The following is a 14,148-nucleotide window of genomic DNA, read 5'->3' on the forward strand; positions in this document are numbered from 1 at the left end:
TGATCTCAGCTCACACAAAGCTACTATAGTACAGCAGTGATTGAGGGGGAAAGCAACGCAACAGATTGATTTCAACAACTCAATACAATATTTTACACTTGTTAGAATGGTTGTGATTAACGTTATAGATATAGCAATAATTTTCAGGTTATGTGCAATATAGTTGGTAAACTTACCCCAATTATTCATTATATCAGAGCAATCCATTGGATAAATTACTTTTGATCGCAGAATCCTTTGGAAACTAAAATCCTTGGCGTCGAAAATAATGACAATAACTCAGTGATATTCAAACTCGATTGGCTTCCATGGATTGTTAATCGACCAGATCTGACAAAAGTAGACGCCAAATCAACTCAAATGAGATGAATTGACGTTAATAGATATCAAAAGACAGTGACCATGAACCTCAATCAGCTTCAATGGATTGAGTTTTTGTGAAAAATCTTCACATCCGGATTTTAATTATATAAAATTCAATCCAACAAGACTTAAGGTGCGTTTACACGTAAGAGGAACTCGCCGAGTTTATTTATTTTCGAAATCTTCAAGTGATGTTTTTATTGTCATAATATTTCTATATGATTTGTTAGCCAACATTCAAATCTTGGCTTGCTTCACTACTTTTTATAGAATCGTAATTTTTTCTTTATGATTTGTGTTCTAAAAATACAAAAAAAAATATCACCTAGCGTAATTTTACTCTTAAAAGAATATTATCAAAAACATTATCCATGTAGTAACGCCGATGTTGTGTATGACATTCGTTATATGATCAGTTTCTTTATTATTTTCGTGAAAACCTTATTTCTGTGAAGACTTGGAATGTCCATTATTAAAATAGACAATATCTGCAGAAGTACCGAGAAATGGCAGTTGTAAATCATTTGATAACTGTCGGGTAGTCTCAGCGTCCAAATCAGACTTTAAATAATTTTCTTAGACGTTTCAGTGATAGAGTTTGAGATATTTCAATAACTATGTATAAACCGCTGACCCAAAAAATTTGAAATGTTTATTACACTTACTGATAAAATGCAAAGCAACTTAGTATTTCGTATTATAGTTTATTCGTATTAACGAGAGAGTAATAAAACTAACTGTGCCTGAGCGAACGCAAGCTTTCGGGCTTTTATTGGTCTTTCATAACCATATACTGTACAGAACAATAGAAAAAGGTGAAAATTTTATCACTTTCTCCTTCATATTTAAAATATTATTCATGTTTATTCACTGGCTTTAAGAGATATTAGAAATTTGTTATGAAACAGAAAAAATTCATAATTATTACTTGGACAAGTAGCACTACGTATATAAAAGTTATCTATTGTCTTTAAGTAACATTTTGTTCATAAATTCAATACGGCTTTATACAAGACATCTTTACCACTGACTAAGTTACTGGTTCATATTTCGAAATACGAGTTGTATATTTATATTTAGTCTGTTTTATCAACGATATATCTTTCATTAAATCTTAAAATTTCGTTTTCTGATACAAATGATACAATCTTCCCTTAAAATAAATTGTTATATAGCTTGTTATATATTTTATATTATGAGTCAACAAAACAAACTTGTTACAATATTATTCGGAGAATTCATTTAAAGAAGAGAAACAAATGATTTATTGTTATTTTGAAACTCATGAAGAACTATCTAAATATTAAAGCATTAAAACTCATTAAAAAATTACATTCAAAGAATATACAAATTCTATGATTAATCATATTGACTAAATAACATATAAATTAGAAACTGATGAAGAAAAACAAATCATCTACATATTTTCAATAAATGATTACTAATGTAGCAAATAGAATTTAGTCTCGGAAAATGAAAGTATTTTCTCGAATTCCAGAAAAAAAAATCTAATATATTTAAACGCGAACACGAATATTATCATATTTGATATCATTTTGATCTTCATTCGGTGTATTGTGAACAAAAAACATAATTGAAAATACTCAAAATCATATTAAACTATATGGAAATGTTCAAATTCGCGCCAAAAACTATTGGTCAATTTAACTGAACTATAACAGTCCCCCTCCTTATTTACATAAAACCCATAATGCCATAGACATGTGACGATTTTCAACCAACAGTTGGTACTAGAATTGTAACCTTATCGCTTGAAGTGCCAAATTCGGGATCGTCGGCATCTCGAAATAACAAATAGTTTTAAATTTGTTATTGTCATAATGTCTTTTAGTACACATCAGGTAAGTACAGTTTGTTATATTCTATTTTATTAATGTATATTAAACACGTGTTCGAATTCTTACAAATTTATAAATAGCCGACGAACAGTGTTGCCACGTTGTCGTTATACTTGCCGACATTTTGCAATTAAACAAAAATTTGATAATATGCAGTATGTCTGTGTTATTTAAATTATATTATTGTAAGTATAATTGAAAGATTTTGAAAATTCCCAAGATTTTTTTGTTATATTAAAATAAGTATGATATCTCATATTCCCGCCTAATTGAATAGTGCTTGCTCATAGAGGGTTGCCGTTTTTTTAATCTTATAAATGGTATGTACTTTTTACTTATCTTCGTGTTAAGCCGTATTTAGAATATTTACTTCACACAAACAATATCTTTTATAGTTCGCTTAGATCGATAAAATTAGTTGGAAAAATATGAAGGTTAAAAAGGTATTACCTTCAAAACGTAGTACGTATGATATTGTTTTAAAGTATGGTATTGTCTATACTGTGAAACAATATTCTATGATCAATAAATTTATAATATATCTAGATGAAACTATAAAAAATACAGATTAATAGGAATGACAAGTAAAAACGTCGAAAGTCGTCTGGCGTTTGTTACGTAGGTATATACTGATTAGTTTTTTAAACTATTGTTGGGAATCTTGTTGAAAAATATTCACTATTCTGATTATAAAAGTATCATTATGTATATAAAGTATATAATATGGATGATTATAGGACAAAAAATAAGATTTAGTGAAAAATTCTTTTTCAAGTTTTTCGTCTGGTCTTATAAGATTTTTTCTATTAAAACATCTCGTACAACCAATAATAATAGAAAAGTATCATTACATTTCGGTTCAATTGAAAAATCCTTTTGATGAAAACAATAAATTTTAGAATGATAATGAACTTTTGGTCATAAGACTTTTGTGCACACACTTGAAAGTAAGGATGCAACGGAAGTGGTTATATCGGAACCAAAGTCGGAGGTTATCCGAGTCGGAACTAGAGTCGGAGGCAGATAAGAGGTCTGTTGTACTTCGTCCATTCGTTTATTATGTTTTCCATAACTACCGTAAAATCTATTTTTTGTTTTCAACCTATCAAAAGTGAATGAATAAATGGATAAAGTACCGTCGAGGAAAAATGAGGTTTAGAAGTTTAATCGTCTTCTTTGTATGTTCGTTCTATAGATTTATAACGACAAAATCCATCATAAACTTTCAATACTATCGAAAAATCGATATATTTGAAAATTATGTTAAACTGCTAAACAATCATTTTTCTTGACTGTATATTTAAAAGCCGGTTTAATAAAATAAAATAGACAAAGATATTTTAGCGTCTTTAAATTCAGTATTACGAAATAAATGGCAAATTTAAATCTTGTACAATGTACAATTTGTACATTAAATCACATGGTGTGATTCCCGAAGAAGCAAATTGTATTTAACAAACAAAAACAGTGAATTTCTTCATTTGTGATTTCCCATTCTGTTAACATTTCAATAATTTTTTTTGGATTAAGTCTCCTGTATGTCTTCCATTGAATGCGTGACATTTCAAAATAACTAACTCCGTTAAATTCTTCATTTATGCCGTGCTCTGTTAGGACTTAATAACGATATGTTTGAACTTGGTTCATTCCAAATGTCTGTTGTGAATGAAATTTTGTCATTTTGCATACAAATATATTCTGTAATAAACTGTCTTATCATTAACTAAATCAGCACCAATAACATCTAAATCCAATACCTTCTACCAAGAAGGAAAGATCTTTCAAACAAACCAAACCAATTCTGAAACAAATCTATTTATTTCCATTGACTTAGAATTAGAACTACCCCATTTTTGATTATCCATCAAAGTATCTTTGAGAGGAATTTTTGGTTGGCTGCTTGGAGAGGCGTTGAAGTCGACGGTTGTACCTCATTTTTTATTTCAGTTTCTAGTTTATTTAGTGTATTCAGAAGGATGTACTCTTCAAATGATCTTTTAACGATGTAGTCGTGAACATATGTTATTACAAAGTTTACACTTTGCCGTATTCGCGGATACTTTTCATTGAAGAAATTACAAATAACGCTCGTTTTTGGTCTCATTATTAGAATTCTAATAGAATCTCACACATAAAATAAAAACCCACAACACAAGAATAAACCTGTTCATATACAACGCGTTGCTTATTTAGCCCTCCGTTTCTAATCTCCGATAAAAGTATCGAAACCGAAGTCGAATTCGGAGATTTAATATCAATAGGAAATTTTTCACTTTCGGAATCGGAGTTGAATCTCCTTAACATCCCTACTTGAAAGCATTTGTCATTTTTCAAAATTTTAAGAGTTTGGGGAGATAATCAAACAGTGTTCACAATAAATTATACCCAATATTTCTCAAGGATTTTTATGAAAATTTATATTTTCAACAGTAAATATAAGATAAATTGATTAACGTTTTTCTCGTCACTATTCTAATCAAAAATTATTGATAACCTAATAGTATTAGCAAGATATTGAATAAATAAAAACTTAACACATAAACAATATAATCTGATTGGATGTATCTTCATTTTTTGTTAATAAACCGCGTATGAAATTTAAAATTCACAGGAAAAGTTATATCAATATATTAGAATAACTTTGCTGGCCGTTTTTTAAGAGCTAGTCTCTGATCCCTGATAATTTTTCTACTTCTCTCACTTATAATAAAAAGTATAAAAAACAAATTTAAAAAACAATGAAAAGAATCAAACAAAAAGCTTCTGGTCAAATAATGTGAAGTGAAAACAATAAAAATAAGGTGAACCTTCATAAATGTCTCTTCAAATAATATGGATCAATTTATTTCAAGCACTAGCTCTGAATAAAAGTATAAAATAGAATTATTGCTTACTTAGGTAGGTAAATAAGGGTGTCTAGAAGCTTTCAAAACCGGGAAAAGACGTGAATTTCGCAGAGCCGAGAAAAACCAGGATTTCAACGGGAATATTCAGGCGAAATTCTTCAGAGAACTCCTATTTATAGAATCGACATTGTCAAAAAGGATGCCAATGGTTCATTTTGCAACCTGAAAAAAGGACAAGATATCGATTGAGGGTATACCTCAAGAGCGTCTTTGAAAAATGCATTGGGATCAAAGATAAAAACATGTTGACTTTTGGCAAGGGTTGTAAAAACTATCTGATGTAGATGTTCTTCATACTTTTGGAAAGCATCCAAATAAACTAAAGCAATAAGATTCCTTAATCCCAATAAGACTGGTAACGATCCACAACAATCCGTGCAAATGATGTCTGACACTTTGTAGACTACAAATGTATGCAAAGCCACTACATTGGAAAAAACAGGCAGGTCTTTTAGAAATATGGTTGTGACGAATCAGATCAATCTAAATAAAATAAAAAAATATTCCAAATGTGATAGAGTACATGCTTTTCGGATGGAAATTATCGAAAACAATCGTTGTGGTAAAAAAATTTCTCGCAGTATTACGACAACAGAGCGAAGATTTTCTGTCACAAAGGAGATTTTGGTTTATAATTTTGCTGGATCCTGAAAAAAGAAAACAGAGAAAAACTGGAAACAAAAAAACCCTTGAAGCTCCTTAAAAACAGCTTGCAGTAGTGGAGCAAGAATTAGTTAAATTGAAAAAAAGTTGGTTGTTATATAATGCTTGAAAAACCGAGGAAAAAACGAGAATTTTTAATTATTTACTAGATGCCCTGATAATTTATCAGTATTGTGTCTTACCGACTGACACTAAACAGCAAGGTTCAGATTGTAGGGTGACTACTCAGTAAATGGGAATAGTTCATAGTTTTGTCAAAATTTTGGCTTGATTTTGAGTTTTGGACAAGAATATTCCATTTTATCTCAATATTTAAATATTCTCAAATTATGTTCTAAAAAAATCAAAAACTTGACACAAATGCACTTTTGTTTGAAAGACCTGGAGAAAGCTTTTGAGAATATAGGCAAGAACGACGATAACCGGAATCATAGGACTATATAAGAATAAAACGAATGCTATAAGAACAAAAGGAAATGTCGAAAACTTCCAGGACAAAGTGATAATTAAGAGAGGGATGTATATCAAGTCCACTACTCTTTTCGGTTGTTTTTGATAATAGTATAAGAGAAGCAAAAAACAAGCAACAGAACTATGACAAAAAACTTACTGGCAATGAAAGAAATAACGAAAGAAATGAAAACACAAATTTTTAAAATAGTAGTCACTCTTATATTCACCCTTGGAACACAACTATGAAGCACAAAACATTGCTAAAGAAATAAGACACGGAGAATAGAGATGAAATATTTAAAGAAAATGACAGGTGAAAAGAAATTGGACAGGAATTAAAACATACAGGAAAAATCTAGGAACAAAACTTAAGGATATTGAAATATATGCAGCTAAGGTGGTTTGGGAATGTTACAAAAGTATGAGAAAAAACAAAATGATTGGAAGAGTATACGAAGCAAGAATAACAAAAAAAAACAAGCAAAAAGGAACTCCAGAAAACAAGATACAATGGACTAATCCTTGAGAAAACAAAAATTGTCAAAGCTCTTACTTTCCACCTCTTTATTTAGTACTTAATAGTCTTTAAAATTTAATTTCATTATCAATAAGGATAAAAAATTCTCATAATGTAACAGTTTCTCTATGATTGGTATACTTCTCAAATGTTATTTATTCAGAATTACATATTTTTACGAATCAATCAGTAAACAGATTATTAATAAATTGATATACAAAAATTTTTATTTAGATTAGTTTTTCCATTAGTCACTGACAAAACTTGAAAGTAAGTCACTTTTTATGAACGTGGCAACCTCGCCAGTGTAGCGATTCGGAGACAATCATATTTTATTTTTAACTTTGGCCAATGTATTTGCTGTTGATTCTGAATTTGTAGATTTTTCTTGCACGTGGTCGTCTAACGGTATTATTATTGATTAATTATCAACATTAGTTTGAGTTGTGATCAATTGTTGTGAATGTATTCTTGAACATTTCTGTAAATCAACTTGATTTAAAATGGACACATAAAAAGCATAGTTTTGCAGTTAAATGAGGACACAGTTATTGAGTTAGAAGGATAACGAGAACATTGATAATTGTAAAGCCGAATTGAATATTTAGGTGAATGAATAAATCGTGGTCCTAAACTTGTTTTTTCCAGAAATACTTTTCAATAAAATTAAATGTAATGATAATTTTTTTTATATTACGAAAAGGGTAATTTATAACTCTAAAATTTATGTTTTCTTCTCTTAGTTCAGCTGCAGATAGCGTGACCATTTGTTTTCTATATCCAAGGGGGCCAGCCAACCAAAAATTACGCAAAAAAATTCTCAACGTCTTGCAAATGTTTATTGAGGACACAATACCGAATAATTCACTAACTTTTGAGTTATTTAAGTGGAAAAAATTCTAATTAGTTTTTTTTTTCGTTGGCTGAAGAAATTTTAAATTATCAAAAATCTACATAAGAAACTCTGTAATTCTATTTATATTTTTCGTGTTTCTAAAATAGCATTTAAAATTGTAGTCCATCACTCGTTAATGTTTTGCTCATATGAGAGAACTTTATTTCGATAGGTGCATTACTTACTGGCAAATACTAAATTTTTGTGGAAAAGAAGACCTGCAATAATTTCAACCAACAGTTTTCTTCTTCTTCCTGCTGTGTATAGGCATTCTTGCCTGTTTTTCTTCACATCATTGCTCCTGCTCAGTCACCTGGGAGGTTGTCATTCTATCTTTTCCTAGATCTTCCAAGGCTTCTTTGTCCTGCTGGTGATTTGTCCCTTGATATTTTCACAATTCGTTCTTCCGTCATGCGGTCAATGTGCTCATTCCATTTTATCTTTCTATCCAGTACCCAGTCATTGACGTTATCTATCCCGCACGTTCGTCTTATGTTTTCACTCCTTTCTCTATCCAATAGTGTTCTTCCCGCTATTCTTCGAACTATTTTCATTTCTGTAGTCTCCAATATCCGTTTCGTATTAGAGGTCTCAAGTCGGGTATCTGCTGCATAGGATAATATAGGTCTGATTGCGGTCTTGTATATGCGGGCTTTTGCTTCAGTTCGAATGTATTTATTTCGCTAGATTGTGTCATTTAGGTATGCTGCTTCTTGAGGCTCTTGTAGCTTGGTTTCTTACTTCCGTCTTCCGGTCCAGATATTTCGATTCTCAGATATTTAAATTTCATTTCCTGGTGTATTATTTTGTTATCCACCACAAGCTTACATCTGATCGGTGTCTTGGAAGTAACCATTGATTTTGTCTTTGCCGCTGATATTATCATATTGAACTTTTTTGCTGTTTTGTTAAATTGGTACAGTAGCCTTTGCAGATCCTCCTCGTTCTCCGCCAATAGTACCGCATCGTCTGCATAGCACAGGATTTTGACTTCTTTATTTCCCAACAGTTTTCAGTAGCATTTAATCTCAAAGAAACTAGTAGCGTTTGCAAAAGTGTTACCTGGAGACATTAATGTTTAACTTGAACAACGAATCAGTCATTACGATTTGTCTTACTGCGATTGGCTTCTCTTTTTCGAACACTTATAGCAAACAAATGCTAGTGTTCAATTCAGAATTGACCGTTCTACGTTCCTCAAATAGAATGCTGGTGACCTCCTCGCCCTCAAAACACCAGATAAATGTTGTTTTATCATTTCTCAAAATATTCTCCAATACACTTTTGCATGCGATGGTACCAACTGTTGAAGTATTGTTTCCATTCCGATTGAGGTACCTCCCAAACATGTGATTTTAACGCAATCGCTTTTTTAAGCGAAAAAAAAAACGTTGACCTCGCAATTTATCTTTGATCTGCGGGAATAAGAAATCATTGGGTGCCGAACAAGGCCTGTACGGCGGATGACCCATCAATTCCAAAAACATATTTGTTTGAACTGATGTGTGAGAGCTCGTATTGTCGTTGTTGTTAATGATTCGTCTTCTGCAATTGATTTTTTCCAACACTATAGCAAACAAATGCTGGTGTTCTTTGCATGGCGACATGTCCAGTTATTCCGACAAAACAGGAGACCTTTTACTTCCAAGTCCTTCGTGCGCGATCAACTTTTGTTGGATTTGGCTCTTCTTGAAAGACCCATACACGATTATTGTTTAGTTTCGGGTTCATATTCGTAGATCCATGTTCGTCGCCTGTCACGATCTTACGATAAACATCTTTCGAAGCACAGCGATTAAATTTTTTCAGCATTTTTTTGCACCAATCGACACGAGCTTTTTTTAGCTATTGTCAAATTATGTGGTATCTTTTCACAGCCAACTGTACCTGAAATATTCACTGTATGCGAGTAAAAACTAATGCCCAAGTATGTTTCAATCTCATAGTTTGTCATATGATGATCTTTTTATGCATAGCATCGATGTTTTCTGGCACGACTGCCGATTTTGGACGACCTCCACGAAATTCATTATGTAGAGAAGTGCGATCACGTTTGAATTCGGAAAACCAGCGAAAAATTGTGGCACGAGATGGTACTTCATCACCAAAAGTCGAAGTGAGTTGATCGGCACACTGGTGTTGGTTTAATCGAGGATGAAAGTCATAGAAAATTATCAACACATTCTCGATGGGATTCTATTTTTTGACCAAGATGTATGTTTCAAGTATTAGGTGTAGTTCGATCATTTCTGAGGAATTTATTCTATTCTGTAATTGAAATTGCTTGTTTAGAGATATTGTCACAGATACTTACTATTACACAATTTTGAGCCATTCTGTTTTTGCCAGTATAGTATAACACAGCCCGATAAAATTTTATTGTCTATTGATGGATTGGAAAATTAATTTTTTTAATTAAAAAAATATTTCTATAATAATTAGTAGTCTGATTTTTACAGATTTTTTTTAATTTCGCCTAAATGTAAAATGAATTTTATTTAAATACATTTTCTGCTATTTGCGTGGTTCATATTTTTGATAAATCACCTGTTAAATTGTGATAGCACACGCCAAATTTTTTAAAAGTGCAATAACCTTAATGCAGCCAAATTTCAATGAAACTGCACATTGTTATAATTGTACAGCAATGCGGTAGTGTTTCTACGTCATCAAATATGATAAAAATGGTGTTATCAGTATGTGCTGACTGCTGAGTAAACTTTTGGTCAAATAATCCAATTCATTCGCTATTGATACATGAAAATATAGATATTTAGTACTTGACAATAAAGATATTTATTTTTTATTCTTTTTTTCTAATTATGTGTGAGTTCTCTCTTTAAGTACCTCTCATAGTTAGTTTCTTATCAACAGCTCTTGAATGGTACCTACTTGGTAATAGATTAACGCGACAAGAAAACAATAACAAATACTACTCAGAAAACATTGCTAATATATCCTTATTAGCTCAATTTTCACTTTATTTTCTTTTATTTTGCTTTTTTTTTATATAGTACATACGAGGATATATTGAAAAATTCTTAGCCTACTATAGAACCAAACAAAATATCTTATTACTCAACATATTCTCCTCTTAATTGGATACTTTTATTACAGCGAAGCTAAAACGTCTCTAGACCTTTAAAAAAAATGTTTCTTCTAACCTAACCTAACCAGACCTCCGCAGCTTTTATTACCTCCTCGTTCGAAGAAAATTTACGACATTTCAAACTTTTTTTCAGTTGAGGAAAGAGATGATAGTCGGACGGAGCCAAATCTGGTGAATAAGGGGGGTGTTCTAGTAACTCAAACCCTAAATCACGAATTTTTTGCATGGTAACATGAGATTTGTGTGCAGGAGCGTTGTCCTGCAAAAACAAAACACCTTTGGATAGCTTTCCGCGTCTTTTCTCTCTAATTTTTTTCCCGTAGACTAGTCAGTAATCGAATAGTAATCTCCAGTTATTGTTCTACCCTTATTCAAAAAATCAAACATGATCCATGGCAATCCCAAAAAACTGAAGCAAGAACTTCTCCGCAGATTTTTGGATACGAAACTTCTTAGGTCTTGGAGAACCAGAGTGTCGCCATTCCATCGATTGTTGCTTTGTTTTTTCTTTTCTATGGAATAATTTCCTTTTCTTTCCGCTTAATATTTCTAGCATCACGAGATTCTTTAAAAGTTATGTCGGCAAAAGGATCAAATCTAATATTGTATTCATTGAAATATTTTTCTTGAATCACCTTCGCAGTTGAATTCCAAATTGATTTAACTGCATATTCTTTATAATCTTTTCCATTCCTCTTTTTTATATTATAAACTCAATCTTTTAATATATATGCTACTTTTTGTAACGGAATTATTTTCGATAATTCTTAATTTGACGCTTTAGTATTTTTGTGGATTGCGGGATTGCTTTTACGATATTTTTTGTTTTTTTTCGTCGAAACTTCCCCAAAACGACATGTTGTAATGTTTCAGTATCAACAATACTTAAATAACTGATAGGGCAAACATTAAAAGGACGTAAGCATATAAATGTAGACGCTTAAGAGGAACAGGCGTTTTTATCGGCGATGAAAAATGATGCAACTCTTTTATCGCTGTCAAAATGACAAATCAGTCATATTTAAATGATACATTTTATATAGGAGTTAATTTATCTACTAAAAAAACGTTTTCTTTTCATGCGTCGTCAGTTTTGTTAAGAAAATTTATTGAATTACATTTATCTGTTCTATAGTGGTGCTTGCGTGCTAATAGTTGAATTTCTTATTAATTTCTTCCAAAATGCACGATTTTAGACATTAAATTTCTCATTGGTCATTTTATATTTATATATTAAGATCTATTTTTTAGTTTATAAATTATAAAAGCGTTTTTCAGTGTTTTAAACTCGAATCAAAAATTTTTTCAATATAAGTAATTTAGTTTAGTTTTTTCAAGTTTTATATCATTCTGAATAATATTTAATGCCCTATTTAGTCTATTAATTTTGTTATATCAACAATAATTATGTTTTTCTTTGGTTTTGAAAAGTTATAGTTTGTTTTGTTAAGAAGAATATAAGGAGAATATGTAGATGAAATTTTTACTAAAATTACAAATGTACCTGTTCTCTCGGTTGACTACTATATTTCTGCTAAACCACATAATCATAGGCAATCATCTCCCAGTTTTCCAAAGCTTCCTAAAGAAGTTGCAAAACCATGATGTGTTCTCGATTTCGAACTTTATGCTTGGCATTATCTTGCTCGAGTATAAATTCACCCTCAATGAAGCCGACATCTGGAACCTCAATTTCTTTTGAAACTTTTGCTATATAACTGTTTCCAGCGAGTTCATTATTTCAGTCTGTGGGAATGGACAACAGTTATTTCTCTACATCGTGTTAAATTCCTCTCTAGAAGAATATACTCTTTTACATTGTCGACACGGAATCATATTCTGGTCTCGACAGTAAAAAGTATCCTTTCCCATTGCTGAGCAGTTCAGTTGACATGTTTTATGACAAAATGAAGTCCTGCTTATCGATGACCTAGAGTCAATGATGGACCTGTTGCTGGTCTGTAGGCCATACGGTTTATTCAGAGAAGCCTCCTTAGTATCCAACGACTGACAGAAACATTTGTTACTTCTTGGACTTGCTAATGCAGTTTAATAACACTGTCTTGTTTTTTGAAGACTTTGAAGATGTTCTTGATCTTATAGTTGATAGTTGAGAAGAGAAGTAAATGTACCGAACTATTGAACGACTCTAGCCGCTACAATTCTCTGACTAAAAATTACTTCTAGAAGGACTAACGCTTGAAACGCACTCTCTGGGGATATTTCTATATTCCAGTGAAATTTAGCTGTTATGAATAATTTATTTTGGTTATATTCGGCTTTATACCTTTTGGGGACTATTTAAGTTTATACTAAAAGGAAAATATTTCATTAAAATATGATAAATTTCAAAAGTAAACCACACAAACTATTAAGCAATATAGGGGCTTTGAAATTATCTTCAAAATAATCTATTAAGGGGACAGTGTATTCTAGAATGTGTTATAAAAATTTTAAAAACCGAAATAGGCTAATAGTTTTACTCTAAAGTGTATAATACGTTTGTTCAATTATAAATGACTAGAATATCATGTCGCCTTATAAATTAATTCGCAATCTAATCATTTCATCTTCACCGATATATGAGACTCGCCAATTAATTTTAAGCAGTCAAGTTCTTGTATTCGTATACCGTCTTAATGACCTCATGGCTAATGCTCTCCTTGTGACCTTGATAAAATGATTGTACGAATTTATGAAATTATTGTATTGTCATCGGTCCATGACAAGTGTGTATGGTTTCAAGTTGATCCGATATTGTATAGAGGAAGAAGATCGATTACAAAAATTCCGATACATAGATAGGTAGATACTTACAAGCGAAGCGAATATAAAGCGTCTAAAAAGACTCAAAATGGTTAAAAATAACAATTCAAATGGCTTTCGAAGGAGCCAATATACCACACGATAATATCAGACTGCACAGATGTGTATCATTCAGAACAAATTGAGATTCGAAGTAATTCGAAATGTAAGAAAAAACTGCGTTTCCTGATAGACAGAAGGGTACACTGAAACAACTTACATTTTGGCTGTGTAAATCCTACCTAATGTCATTGTCGGTGAAAGAAAATTCAATAAGTGATTTGAGTTCAGTTGAAGTAAAAGTGTGCTTAATGCCTCTTCAGTTAGCTGGAATTAGAAAGCAGCTGTTGTTGCCAAATTGGAAGATGGCTGCTCTACCAGAAGATTGGCAACTTATCTAGATCTTGATACGACCCCAGAGTGAAGAAACGTTGAGAACAAGACGGTAACTTGCACCAAAAGGTTGGGTCTGAAGGAAGGAAAATTTCAAATGACGCACAATGTTGCATTAATTAATTTTTTAAGAGAACATCCCATCGAATCGGCTACTAGTGTTGCGTGTGCAACAAACTTTTTAG

At 31.6% G+C, this 14,148-nt stretch overlaps 1 protein-coding gene across 1 annotated transcript in view; it reads left to right on the top strand.

The window, feature by feature from the left end:
* Window positions 1-2,073: 2,073 nt before the first annotated feature.
* LOC130447494 (putative inorganic phosphate cotransporter) overlaps window positions 2,074-14,148 on the top strand; it is a 48,416-nt gene continuing 36,341 nt past the window's right edge. Inside the window, exon 1 of the mRNA XM_056784347.1 lies at window positions 2,074-2,225. The gene's annotated coding sequence lies outside the window, so the exon portion shown is untranslated. The remainder of the gene's footprint in view (window positions 2,226-14,148) is intronic.

This window comes from Diorhabda sublineata, chromosome 1 (assembly GCF_026230105.1).
Source record: "Diorhabda sublineata isolate icDioSubl1.1 chromosome 1, icDioSubl1.1, whole genome shotgun sequence".
In the NCBI taxonomy this organism is placed as follows: domain Eukaryota; kingdom Metazoa; phylum Arthropoda; class Insecta; order Coleoptera; family Chrysomelidae; genus Diorhabda; species Diorhabda sublineata.